Raw genomic sequence first — 12886 nt, 5'->3', positions numbered from 1 at the left:
TATTTGAGGGGCTGCCATAAAGAAGAGAAAGTCAACTTATTTTCCAAAGCACCAGGGGGCAGGTCAAGAAACAATAGGTGGAAACTAATCAAAGAGAGATACAACCTGGAATTAAGGAAAAACATCCAGTCAGTGAGAACAATTAACCAGTGAAACAGCTTGCCTTCAGAAGTTGTTGATGCTTCATCATTGAAGGTTTCATCATTGTCTGAAATTGTATAGCATCTCATGCTTGAGCAGGAGGCTGGACTAGAAGACCTCCAAGATCCCTTCCAGCTTCTATTCTATTCTATTCTATTCTATTCTATTCTATTCTATTCTATTCTATTCTATTCTATTCTATTCTATTCTATTCTATGCCATGCCATGCCATGCCATGCCATGCCATGCCATGCCATGCCATGCTCCTGAGAGAAAGTGACCAATCCAAGGTCATCCCACTGACTTCATGCCAAAGGTGGGACTTTAAAAACATTGTCCCAACAATTCACAGTATTCTTGTTTCTATCTTAATGCTTTAACCATTATCGAACTGGTTCTCAAAAGATGTTGAGACTTTGGAAAAAGTCTTTTTATGATTGTTGGAAAATATACTAAACCCTATTAAATTAACTATTCAAGTATATTTGGAGACATGGAACAAGAAATTGGAATGTATCATTTACAAATATTAATGAAATATCATTTTGGCATCTGTGAAAAATACAATTAATATAGCAAATGTTATTATTATTCAATACCAGTGCATCTTTTCAAGAAAAAAAAATATGGCTTTATATAATTATTGGAGATTATTGGTGCTCAAAATGCAATATGACACAGTCATAAACTACAGAGGCTCCCTTTTGTATAGAAGCTATTTTACATTTTGATTTTGCTCTGGAAGACTTGTTTGTTTTTGTTGATGCTCATGTAGCAAGAAATGATTCCATTTTTATGTCTAGTGTTCATACTTACATAAATTTTATTTTATAAAGGATACACCCAGGGTTTTTAAAGTACATCCACCTTTTTTGAGACCGTATAACCCAGGTTCCAAGAGAACTTGACAGCCCTGAAACAGTTATGCACTTCTCCTAGCAACCTTTCTTTCTTCTTTTTCTGTTCTGTTTTCTTTTTATGTCAGATGATTAATCTAACAGTCATAAGGTAATTGGGAGCAGCAAGTCCCTTCCCTTCCCAAAATTGAATCTGATGGCTAAGTTCATGCAGCCATTCAAGAGTTATTTAGACAGCTACTTTCAAGTGGCACCTTTGTATTAGCTGCCATTTTCATAACAATTCCTACCAGTATACTGCAGTACAGGTAGTGCTGGGCATGTCGATGTGAACCCCTCTGCTTAGGAGTTCGACAGATAGAAGGGGATGCTGGTCATCATTAATGAAATCCTTCAAAATATGTTGCAAATGCTCAAGGCAACTATTTTAGTTCTTAAAATATACCAAAATTTTTACCAAAATGACCACAATCATTTAGGATGTGACCTTTACATGCCAAGCAAAGCATAACCCTAGTTCTTGAATCAATGGAAGTTGTTCATCTCTTATATAAGAATGCACATATATAAAAATTAAGTAATATTTTGCCCTCGCTGACCTGAATAGTACTGTTATGAATAATATCTAATTTTGTCAGTAAATAACAAATAAGAAGTGATAGGCATTATGGTGTGTTTTTTTTAAAAAAACACAACAACCAAATTTAAAGGTTTCTAGCTCCCAAATGTCTGAATATATTTCCTTTTTGAAATTTGCCAGAAACTACCACATCAGAAAATTCTACTGTCAAATTATTTCTTCCAATTATTTTTAAAAGTTTCTAAAACAATATTACAGCCATAATTGCACACTTTGAATATGAGGCAATAGGAGGTCCAGTGCTTTGATTTTTAAACCTTTTTAGATTTGACTCCAAATTGAATGAGACTGCCCGACTATTAGACTAAGGTTAATTAATCTATCTTCCTAACTAAAGGTCTAAGCAAAATCTTATTGTCAATGCTGTTAATAAATAGATAAATCTTTTTCAACTCCCCCATATTTTCACAAGTGCTTTCTTTCAACATTTCATTCCAAAAACTAATTTTTCAGGTTATTTTTCTTGCTGTTTATAATTGAATAAATAGAAAATAGAAATTTGTACATCATTAAATCAAAATTTGGTTTGCCAAAGAGTGTGTGATGACAGAGAGACATGACATTAGCCCCTGGCTGAATGTTTAATCTGAGGTACTTTATGGAAAAGCTGATTTTCTTGGTTTGTTTCACCAGGGGGGAAAAAGAAAATTAAAATATTATCAGTTCTTGCCATGCACAGAAAGAGACCCTGAGAGCATTTTAAGAACTGAAAAAAAGTGGCTAGCTTCAACACTATTAGCTCTAATTATCCCAAAAATAAGATAGTAGAATGCAATATTGTTTGAGAAACAGCTAGGTGATATCTTCACAGAAATTTGAGGAAAAGTATAAATCTGGAGAATATATATATTCTCTATACATGTGTATGTGTCTATGTGTGGTTGTGTGTCCATGTGTGTGTGCATATGTATGTATGTATGTATGTATGTATGTATGTACGTACGTACATACGTACAGGTAGTCCTCGACTTATGACCACAATTGAACCCCAAATTTATTCTGAGACAGTTAAGTGAATTTTGACCCATTTTACAATCTTTCTTGCCACAGTTGTTAAGTGAATCATGGCAGTTGTAAAGTTAGTTACATAGTTGTTAAGTGAATCTGGCTTACCCATTGACTTTGCTTGTCAGAAGATCACAAAAGGTGATCACAGACCCTGGGACACTGCAACTGTCATAAATGTGAGTCAATTTCCAACTGTCTGAATTTTTACCACAGGGATGCTACAACGGTCATAAGCAGTGGTGTCATTCAACCAGTTCACACCAGTTTGGCAGAACCGGTAGCTAATTTTTTGTTGTCCAGGCCCAGAATGGCATCCACACAGAGAATCAGTTGTTCAATATTTGAATCCCACAACTGGTTGTGTGAAAAATGGTCATAAGTCATTTTTTCCAGTGCTGTTGAGTGGTCACTAAATGAATATTGTAAGTAGAGAACTATCTGTATAATCTGTGCGCATGTGTGAATCATTGTATTCCTTCAACTTCCTGAAATAAGAAAGGCTTAATCACTGTTGCCATTTGTTTAGGTGAATTCTACAGATAAGTAAGTCTTTTAGACAGCTTAGCAATAAAAAATAAAGAAGAAAAGAATCAAACTGTATAGCAGATACCTGGAAAGCTATATACAAAAGTTGTCAATTTGATGCCTTGCAGACCTCTTGAACAAAATATTTGGTGGTGAGCCATTCCGGCTGGGACAAATAGAACTGCTATTCAGTACATCCTGCATGCATAACATTACTTACCTCTATATTAGGCTATATTTTAAGAAGCAAGTTGAAAGTTCCCTGTGGCAAATTTATACTAACTCAGTTGGGACAGTCCACCTAAATAAGAAATTGTATTGAAATCTGGGAATTGTGTTCAATTTTTTTTGTGTGTGATCTTTTTCTTCCCCCTTTTGTAAGTCTTGGGGTATTTTCCCCCTTTATTGTTACACATATTGCTTATTTGCTACACTTGAATTACTTCAAAGAATATTTGGATGGTATTTTACCCATATAATATTAGAAAGAGATTGATCTCAGAAAGAAAGGTTTGCCTAAACCTTCCTATATATATATTTAAATTCTGAAAGGTATCAGTTAGCTCAGTGATTCTCAGCCTTTTCTTCACCATGGAGCTCCTTTAAATACCTTTTGTGGCCATGGAGTATGGCCACGGACCCCCAAGATTTAACTCAAGATTTAATCATAATATTTCTTCAAACCTTAGTGGAATGCCTGTGATGACCACTCCCACCCAGGGATCCATGGATCACAGGTTGAGAACCACTGAGTTAGCTTATATGTTTACAAAAACATCCAGATATCCATAAGAGCACTGACACAGACATCCCATAAATGCCGCTGAAGATGTTACCTAGCCTGGTAACGAAACATTTGGAAACCAACCCTCAAGCTCGGAGAACAAACCTCTACTCTCATCCTGTACCTGAGCTACAGATACTGTATTTGCCACTATTACACATCCAGATATGTTGTTTTCCTTTTACTCTTTCTGGAGGACAATAATTGCAAAGTACTTAAAATGAATTTTCCTTACAATGTTTCCATTTCAGTTAGTTTCGGTTAGGCCAGCATAGAAAAGCATAAAAATGCAACCAATTTTCATATTTGTCAATAACTATTTTATTAAAGTTCAAAGATCAAAAACTAATGGAAAATAAGAAAACTATAAAAAGTAAAAAAAGAAAAAGTGCATTTGTTGCTGTTTCTAGTGGCTCTTAATGCATTTTTTTAACTAGGTTTAAATGATGAGGCTTTAAAGATTTGTTTTAGATCAGAGATAAGATATGGGAAGAATAAAAAATGCTTTATTTTTTAGAGAAAAATGATGTTACCATGTTAAAAGTAAAGGAACACGAAACTGATTTATTTGATTAAAACAGATACATAAATTTTAATAGACTTTTGTTGATTAAGATTGAATGATGAGGCTTTATAAATTGTTTATAGATAAAAGAAGAGATATGGAAAGAAGAGATGCTTGAAAAAGCAGAGAAGGTAATAAGTTAGAGAAACTATATGTTCTGAAGGAGAAAGTCATTTGTTTATATTTATTTTTCTTATATATTTTTTCTTTACCTTTTTTCCTGCAGTCCTTTTTTCTTCTTTTTATACTTTTTATACTTTTTATACTTTATGCAACTTTAGGTTGCATTAGTTTTTTATCTTGGTATATTTTAAAATTTTAATAAAGTTATTATAAAAAATGAAAAAGAACACATATGCATCAGAAGCCAAATAAAATATAAATAGAACATTACATCTGAACTAAAACATTATGTAATATTGTATTTTGCTTCCTCTTGTGTGAAATTTGCAATGTGAATGACATTATGCATGTACAAAGCAAACATGATTTTCAGAAAATGATATTAAAAGCCATCTTTAATTTAAATTTATTCTTGAATTCAAATAGCTATTCAGAAATAATTTTTTGCTGTTTTCTGAACAATAGTTATACAAATGTATAATCTAACTCTTTCTTGCTTTGTGTAAAATGTATATAGTATATGTACCCTTCCCTTGTAAAAGCATAGAATGAGGGTAATTAACTAGAAAAATGAGGCACTGTTCCAATAGCCGGCCTGGCCTGATGGGGGATGGGTTTGGATTTTATTGTTGTTTTAAATGTATTTTAACCTATTGTTGTAACTTGGGCATCTCGTTTAATTCTTTCTTAATTTTTGTATTTTTGTACTTTTATATGTTTGCCCTGTTCACTGCCCTGAGTCCTTCGGGAGAAGGGCAGTATACAAATAAAATTATTATTATTATTATTATTATTATTATTATTATTATTATTATTATTATTATTATTATTATTATTATTATTATTATTAGTGAAAAAGGAACAATAATTAAAGTGTCTGCACATGTGTGTCTGTGTTTTCACCAATGAAAATGATCAAACAAATATAGGGAGATAAGGGTCGATCCTATTGGTGAATGTGGATTTTAACACTGACATAATATAATTATCAAATGTTCTTGCTCTGCTTATTAATCATATGTACTATAGTTTAAAGAATGTTAAAATTATAGATCTAGTGAGATATTTGCCCTTAAAATGGCTGAACAAGTACTAACCTCAGCTGCATTCTCAGAAGGGCAGCTTGTTTTTAATGACTGCATAGGACATAGATTGGGGAATAGGAGATATGAGTTCAAGTCTTACAATGAACAAAAATAGGTATTGCCCAGAGTCATAATCACTTGAGGTGGACTATAAATCTCATAAACAAAAAATTAGTAGTAGAAAAAAAAATCTCAGATATTCTTTGAATCCCTGTGCAGCAAAAGAAATATAACATGTAAAATTATGTATCCCATTGACTGCAAAAATAACAAACAAAGAAGGGAAGCCTCACCAAAAATATCACCTGAAGCCAAGATCACCAAACAGAGGCTGTCATACTTTGGTCATGTCATGAGAACTGACTCACTCAAAAAGTTGATCATGCTGGGAGTGATCAGCGGAAAAAGGAGAAGGGCCGCCCTAGCATCCACTGGTTGGATCCTATATAAGATGACATTGAGATGACCATGGCAGATCTGCTTGAGATTGAGGAGCATGGAGAGTGCTTATCCATAGAGTGGCCAAGAGTCAGACAGAACTTAATGGCTGAGGATGACGATGACGATGACGCATTGCTTAATGGAGGGATTGTTCAATCATTGAACACAGAAATGTGTCATGTGCAGATAAATAAATAATAAACATCTAGTTTCAGTCCCTAGATCTCCAAAGAGGACAATTAAACAAGTTCATGGCCAGCTGACAACTGGAAGACAAGACTGAGGAACCAACCAAGCATCATAACTGGAAAGCAGAAATACAACAAAACTCTGGAAGTCTTCAAAAGTCTGAGATAACAGCAACAAAAAAAACCCTTCTACCTTTTTCTGCCCCAAAGTAGTCAAGAGTCAAGCTATATGTACTTGGTCCAGTAGGTCCTTCACGGAGAAGCTGAAATGACATGGCTTATTAGTTTTCAGATTCTTGTTAGTGGCATTTTTATAAGAAGCTAAAGTGATGCAGCAAAACATGAGGGGATAGTGTTCAGCAATTTCTGACTAGCTCACACAATGTGCCATAGCAGAACCATACTGGTTGCAAACAGTGTGTTATTAACAGCTTGATGGCACCACTCTGAGTAACTGTTCTTCTTAACTAAATTGTAGACTAACCCATGCAAAGCAATTTAATTAAGTAACAAGTGCTTTCTTCTTCAAGGACATAAACCTATTAGAAACTGACCAAATGTTTTTCACATTTTATTTAGAAAATAATCTGACACACCAGGAACATATTCATAAATCAACCAAAAATAATTTTAGCTTTTAAATTTATCACAGCCATCTAGGTTCCTACTTAGATACCTCTGATGCTTCAAAAAGGTACCAATAAAAAACTGGGTCTAGGTGAAGTGTATATGTTGATGCAATCCAAACCTTCCTGAAGTAAAAAAAAATTCAAATCCAACTGGCATGCAGCTATATGCAAAGAAACAGCACTGAAATGAATATTTGGTTCCAAAGGGGGTTGTGCAAAAAAGAGGAAAGTTAAATTTACTATTCTGTCAGATGCTTGGCAAGAAGGGGAAAAAAAGATATTCGGGAACTGAGCAAGATTTTGATTCCATCTTCACAGACCTTCTCTTTCCCATCCACCTATCAAAGCCATACAGTTGCAAACTAATACTGAAATCATACACTTCATTTATCTTCTTTCTAAAGATTTAGGCTCCAAAGGTAATTCAATCTTTAGTCCCATTTCCAGCACTTGGGCATTAGGTGGAAGAAGCTGCTTCTAATTTTCCCAGAAAGAAGTATTTCACATCACCCTTAGAAGTACAGTATGCATGGCTTGAAAGCAGCTTTAAAAGGGTGCTTTACTTGAGCTTTCATCGCAGTGAAGCACCTTTTTGAAGTTCTGCATATCCTTCAACCAAGCAAGAAATGAGGAAACAGAATTCTTCCTTAGCAACTCTATTAGCTACTATGGTATTTTGCACAATGTGGGCAAGGGAGAAAAAAATAGCATGAATACCTCTGCCATTCTTCTTACCTTTGAAAAAATTCCCCTTTGTAACAGCAGCATTAATTATGCAAATATTTTCTGTGGTGGCATAAGCTTTTCACCACATGGAGTGCAAGCTTGTGCTTGGGATATAGCTGTTATTGTAAATAGGCCGTACATATGACAATGCTGTAATTATTTTCATGTGTCCTGGGTGTCATTAGGTAGCTGAAGAAAAAGCATAAAGAGATTTGATGGGTGTAGCTCCCTGGCTGATTCATTGCCAGTAAGTTAATCAGCAGTTCTGTAAAACTTGTCACCCATTTGAATTTATCAGCAGACAGCTAAAGTCTCTGCTGTCTTAGCATGCACACTTAATATGACAGGCTGCTTTCTCTGGCTTGACAGGTGGCATTATCAATAGAGGTGACCCTTAGATTTATTGTATGGATTTTTTTTTAAAAAAAGTTTTCTCCAAACAATTTTTTTATTCCTCTCACAGGATAGGTCCTATTGCCACATTCTGGGATACTTTAAGCCAAAATGCTTGAATTCCAAAGATGACATCCAAAATGCTGATGAAATTTGTCAGAAGGAGAACAAACAAAGTCAGGATAGAAATCTTGATATTCACCACTGCGCACATGGCAATATGCCCAGAGAACATATTGCCGCTGCAACTGCAAATGATGTTCCAGGTCAGTGGGCATAAGTAGGGCAAACGCCAAATCGACATGGGAAATGAGGTATTTTATTACCTAGACATCCCTATTTGACAACTTTAATTCCCATCAGCTAGAACAATGTCTTAGCATTTTGTATGAATAGCCAGTATGATTTTACTGCCACAAAAAGGAACTGATTTTTAATCTATTCTGGGGGTGGGGGAAAGGTAGATAGGAAGACAGGTAGAAAGGTAGGTAGGGAAGGAAGGAAGGAAGGAAACTTGACATCATAAGTTGTGCTTCATCACTGGAGGTTTTTAAGAGACTGGACAGTCACTTGTCTGAAATGGTATAGAGCAGGGGTCCCCAACCTATGGGGACCAGGCCACTGGTTCTTGGCCAGCGGGCCACGGAAATGGCTGTCTGGTGTGTGCACGTGTAGGCGCACATTCCCCCCCACCTGCGCTAGCACCTGCAGTCCCATTTGCACATGCGCATGGATGCAAACAGGGATGCTAGCACGGGTGGCTGTCCACAGCCTGTTTGTGCATGCGCACCAATTTTAAAGCTGCTCTCCTTCTGTCCAGTCCGCAAGCCCAGAAAGATTGGAGATCTCTGGTATAGAGTCTCCTGTTTGAGCAGGGGGTGGAGCAGGGGTAGAAGACCTCCAAGGTCCCTTCCAGCTCTACTCTGATGGAAGGAAGGAAGGAAGGAAGGAAGGAAGGAAGGAAGGAAGGAAGGAAGGAAGGAAGGAAGGAGGGAGGGAGGGAGGATCCTGAGAGTGGTTTTTATCAAAAGCAGACACATTGCTGTGGATCTTTCTGATTTTGTGACTGACTGGTCACAAAATCCAGCTTAGATAACAACCCAGGCAGAAGTTCCTAGGAAAACCTAGGTAGGAGTTTGAGTGACCTCTTCCAGGAATGTATTGTATCTCGTCTGCCTTAGTTATCTCTGCTTGCAGATCTTGCAGGGAGTGCATAAATTCCCCTTGAAGCAATTATAAAAAAGAGGGAAGGGAGGTCACAAAAATGAAAGCATGTAACATCCACAATACTGCTCCATGCAACTGTGCTCTAATATGGCTAAGACCATTATTCTTTTATTGATATGGAATGAACAGTAGAATTAGACCCTTAAAATCTATTAACTGGTGTGTGGTATCAATGCTTGCTACTAGTTATACTATTTCATTATTTTACTTTTTTGGACTGTTCATGATTCTTATTGTCAGGTTTTCATTTGATAACAAGTAAAAACTGGTCTTGCTTTTTTGTGAATTGTCATGACTTTTCTTAAATATCTCCAAGAAATAATATAAGCAAAAGTAAATCTTACTCAAAAGCTTCTATATTTGAAGCAGTTACCAGTTGTGTGGCTTTCCCACATGATACCAGATCCTTAATAATCACACAGACCCCACAAAAGGTGGGGTGGGGTGGGGTGTGCTGAGACAGAGCACTTGGGTCAAAGTCACCCATCTGGCTTTCATGTTTAGTGGTTAAGGCACCAAGCTAGAAAAGGGGAAATTGTGAATTCACAATATCACATATTCTAGCCTGGTGCTTTAACCACTACACAAAACTTGTTCTCTTATTGTCCTGCACTGTAGCAAATTTCCTATTTTTAAAAATTTAATTAATCTACACAATAAAAAGAATAACATTATATGGGGCAAGGATTAGTGGTCAATGGTAATATTAGCATGCTTATTGGTATTCAAAGGTCCATTGCTAGAAGCCAAAAACTTTTGCAGAATGTTCTTGGCATATGTGTATGTTTTAGTTTTTTCTATATCTAAAGAAAAACAAGTTTCTTTTAAGCTGCAATACAGTCTATTAATGGGCATTTGTCAATAAATGAGTTTGATCTGACTTTAAGCAATCCACTTTTATGAATTGTTTTCTATTTTAACATCATTTTAAAAAGTCTACTACAATGAACATCTATGACCTGTAGTAAGTGGTAAACTGTATGATCACCTTCATAGATAAAAAATAATGTGTGAGAGGGTGATCCTGTAAGTTCTTCCATATGATCAGGACATTAGCTAAAATATTTTTTTCTTTATGGTTGCATGGCAAACAGTTCCTCACTATCCTTTAAAGTACATGAAAAGGGTGTATGTCTTAAAGTGAAGAGTAGCTAAGGCATCAGCTAAAAACTGGGAGACTATGAGTTCTTGTCTTGGGTACAAGTGGGTGATTTTGGTCCAGTCACTCTCTCTCAGCCCTCAGAAGAAGACAATGGCAAGCCACTTCCAAATATTTTGCCAAAAAAAAGTGCAGGAATGACCCAAAGCCACAAGAGACTCTATAGTAATTTAAGTTGTCAAACTTGTATTTCAAGTTCACTAAATTATCTCCAAATCCAAGTGCAGATCTTGATTGAATGGCATAAAGAGATGGTGTTAGACTTCCGGAGAAAAAAAGAGGAACCTGCCCCACTTTACATCGGGGAGGACTGTGTAGAGAGAGTTCCCTCCTTTAAATTTCTGGGAGTCTACCTCTGTGAAGATCTGACCTAGAAAGTTAACACAACCCAGGTGGCTAGAAAGGCCCAACAGAGGCTTCACTTTCTTAGGATCTTGCGGAAGAACAGGGTAGAACAACAGCTAATGACCCTCTTTTACCGGTCTACCATAGAGAGCGTCCTCTCGTATGGTATTGTGGTTTGGTATGCCGGTCTGACAGCCGCGGATAGGAAAGTATTACAGAGGGTAGTGAGCACAGCACAAGACATTGTGGGCTGTTCCCTGACAACACTGGATGACATTGCCAGGGCTCGTTGCCTTGGAAGAGTGAGGAAGATTCTCAGGGATGACTCACACCCTGGACGGTATCTCTTTACTCTCCTACCATCCGGTAGGAGATATAGGAATATAGCCAGCCGTACCAACAGGCTGAAGAACAGCTTTTATCCGTGGGCTGTTAGGCTTTTAAATGGGACATAATCTTATGCAGAGTTGACTTGGGAGGCCGGTGTGTGGTGTAGTTGGTTCACATAGTGTGGTGGGATGGAGGGTTTGTTGTCACTGTGTGTTGGGGGGAGAGAGCACAGGGGGAGGCTCAGCTAATCTCAATGTACACATGTTGTACTTTGACAATAAAGGTTTATTATTATTATTATTATAGTCATTTTTTCTTCAAACTGATCTTTGTCCTTAAATGCAGGCTGATTGTAAACTAATGAATTTATGCCAGAGACTGTGTGTACTGAAGCGTTTCTATTTAGATCTCTATCTCAGTATGCATCAGTTCACATGCTGGTATCCATTTTTATTTTCCAAATACCAACTGAGGGCTATTCTGTAACAGATGACCAATAAGCCATGTTTTATATAATACTCAAGCAGCATATATGTATTTGCTGAGCCAGTGACAACAATAACGTACTTTCATATTTGCCAGTATTGTCACTATGTTGTGTCAGACACTCTCAGGAAGTATTTTCAAAGCACAACAAAAGTCATTTGGCATTTCTGCAACATTCCCTCAATGTTAAAAAAAATAAAATTTTATACTGCCTGACTCCCAACTATTCTAGGCAGAGATAGATAAAATAATGTTTATAACAAGAAAAAAATGTAGACATAATTGAAGAGGGAAGGGTGACAAAAAGATGGTTTTAAATGAAAGGAAACAAATCTGCATAGCTTCATTCACCCTCCACAAAGGTCCGAGTGAAAAGTCAAGTATTTTCAAGGCCCAACAAAACATCAGCAGGATGGGAGCCATCCAGATATCAGGGAAACTTCATTCCAGAGGGCAGGTGCTGTTATAGAGAAGGTGTATCTGGTAAAATGCTTATATCAGAATTTAGCGTGACAGAAACTTCCTTTTTAAGAATCCCAAATAATTCATTCTTAAAGCCCATATCTAGTGGTGGGATTCAGTTTGTTTGCACCAGTTCAGGAGAATTGGTAGCTAAATTTACCTGAATTGGGAGAACCAGCTGGCTTCCACAAGTCCAGTCTAGGCCACGAAGGCCTAGAGGAGGCCTTCCAGGCCTAGAACAGTCCATAAGAAGTGCAAGGATACACTTCCGGAAGTCTGTTCTAGGCCTGGGAGGCCTGGAGGAGGCATCGGAGGCCTGGAGGAGGCCTCCCAGGCCTAGAATAGCCCACCAGAAGTGCAATATGCCACTTCCGGAAGTCCGTTCTAAGCATCAGAGGCCCAGGACTGCATTAAATATGGGAACTGGTTGTTCAGGTATTTGAATCCCATCACTGCCCATATCCCTTTATTCAGCCTTCTGGGTGCTCTATATTATTCATTGTCTACAGATTCCAAGTTAGCAATAAAAAGCTATGAAATCTGTTTGTTGTTGTTCAGTCACTAAGCCATGTCCAGGGACCACAGCATGCCAGGCCCCCTGTCTTCGCTGTCTCCACAAGTTTGCTCAAATTCATGTTCATTGCATTGATGAAACTATCCTCCCATCTCATCCTCTGCCATCCTCTTTCCCTCAATCTTTCCCAACATTAGGATCTTTTCCAATGAGTCCTCTTTTCTCATTTGGTGGCCAAAGTTTTTGAGCTTCAGTATC

Source organism: Vipera ursinii (genome assembly GCF_947247035.1).
Source record: "Vipera ursinii genome assembly, chromosome: 3".
Lineage (NCBI taxonomy): Eukaryota > Metazoa > Chordata > Lepidosauria > Squamata > Viperidae > Vipera > Vipera ursinii.
This window is presented reverse-complemented; position numbering follows the sequence as displayed.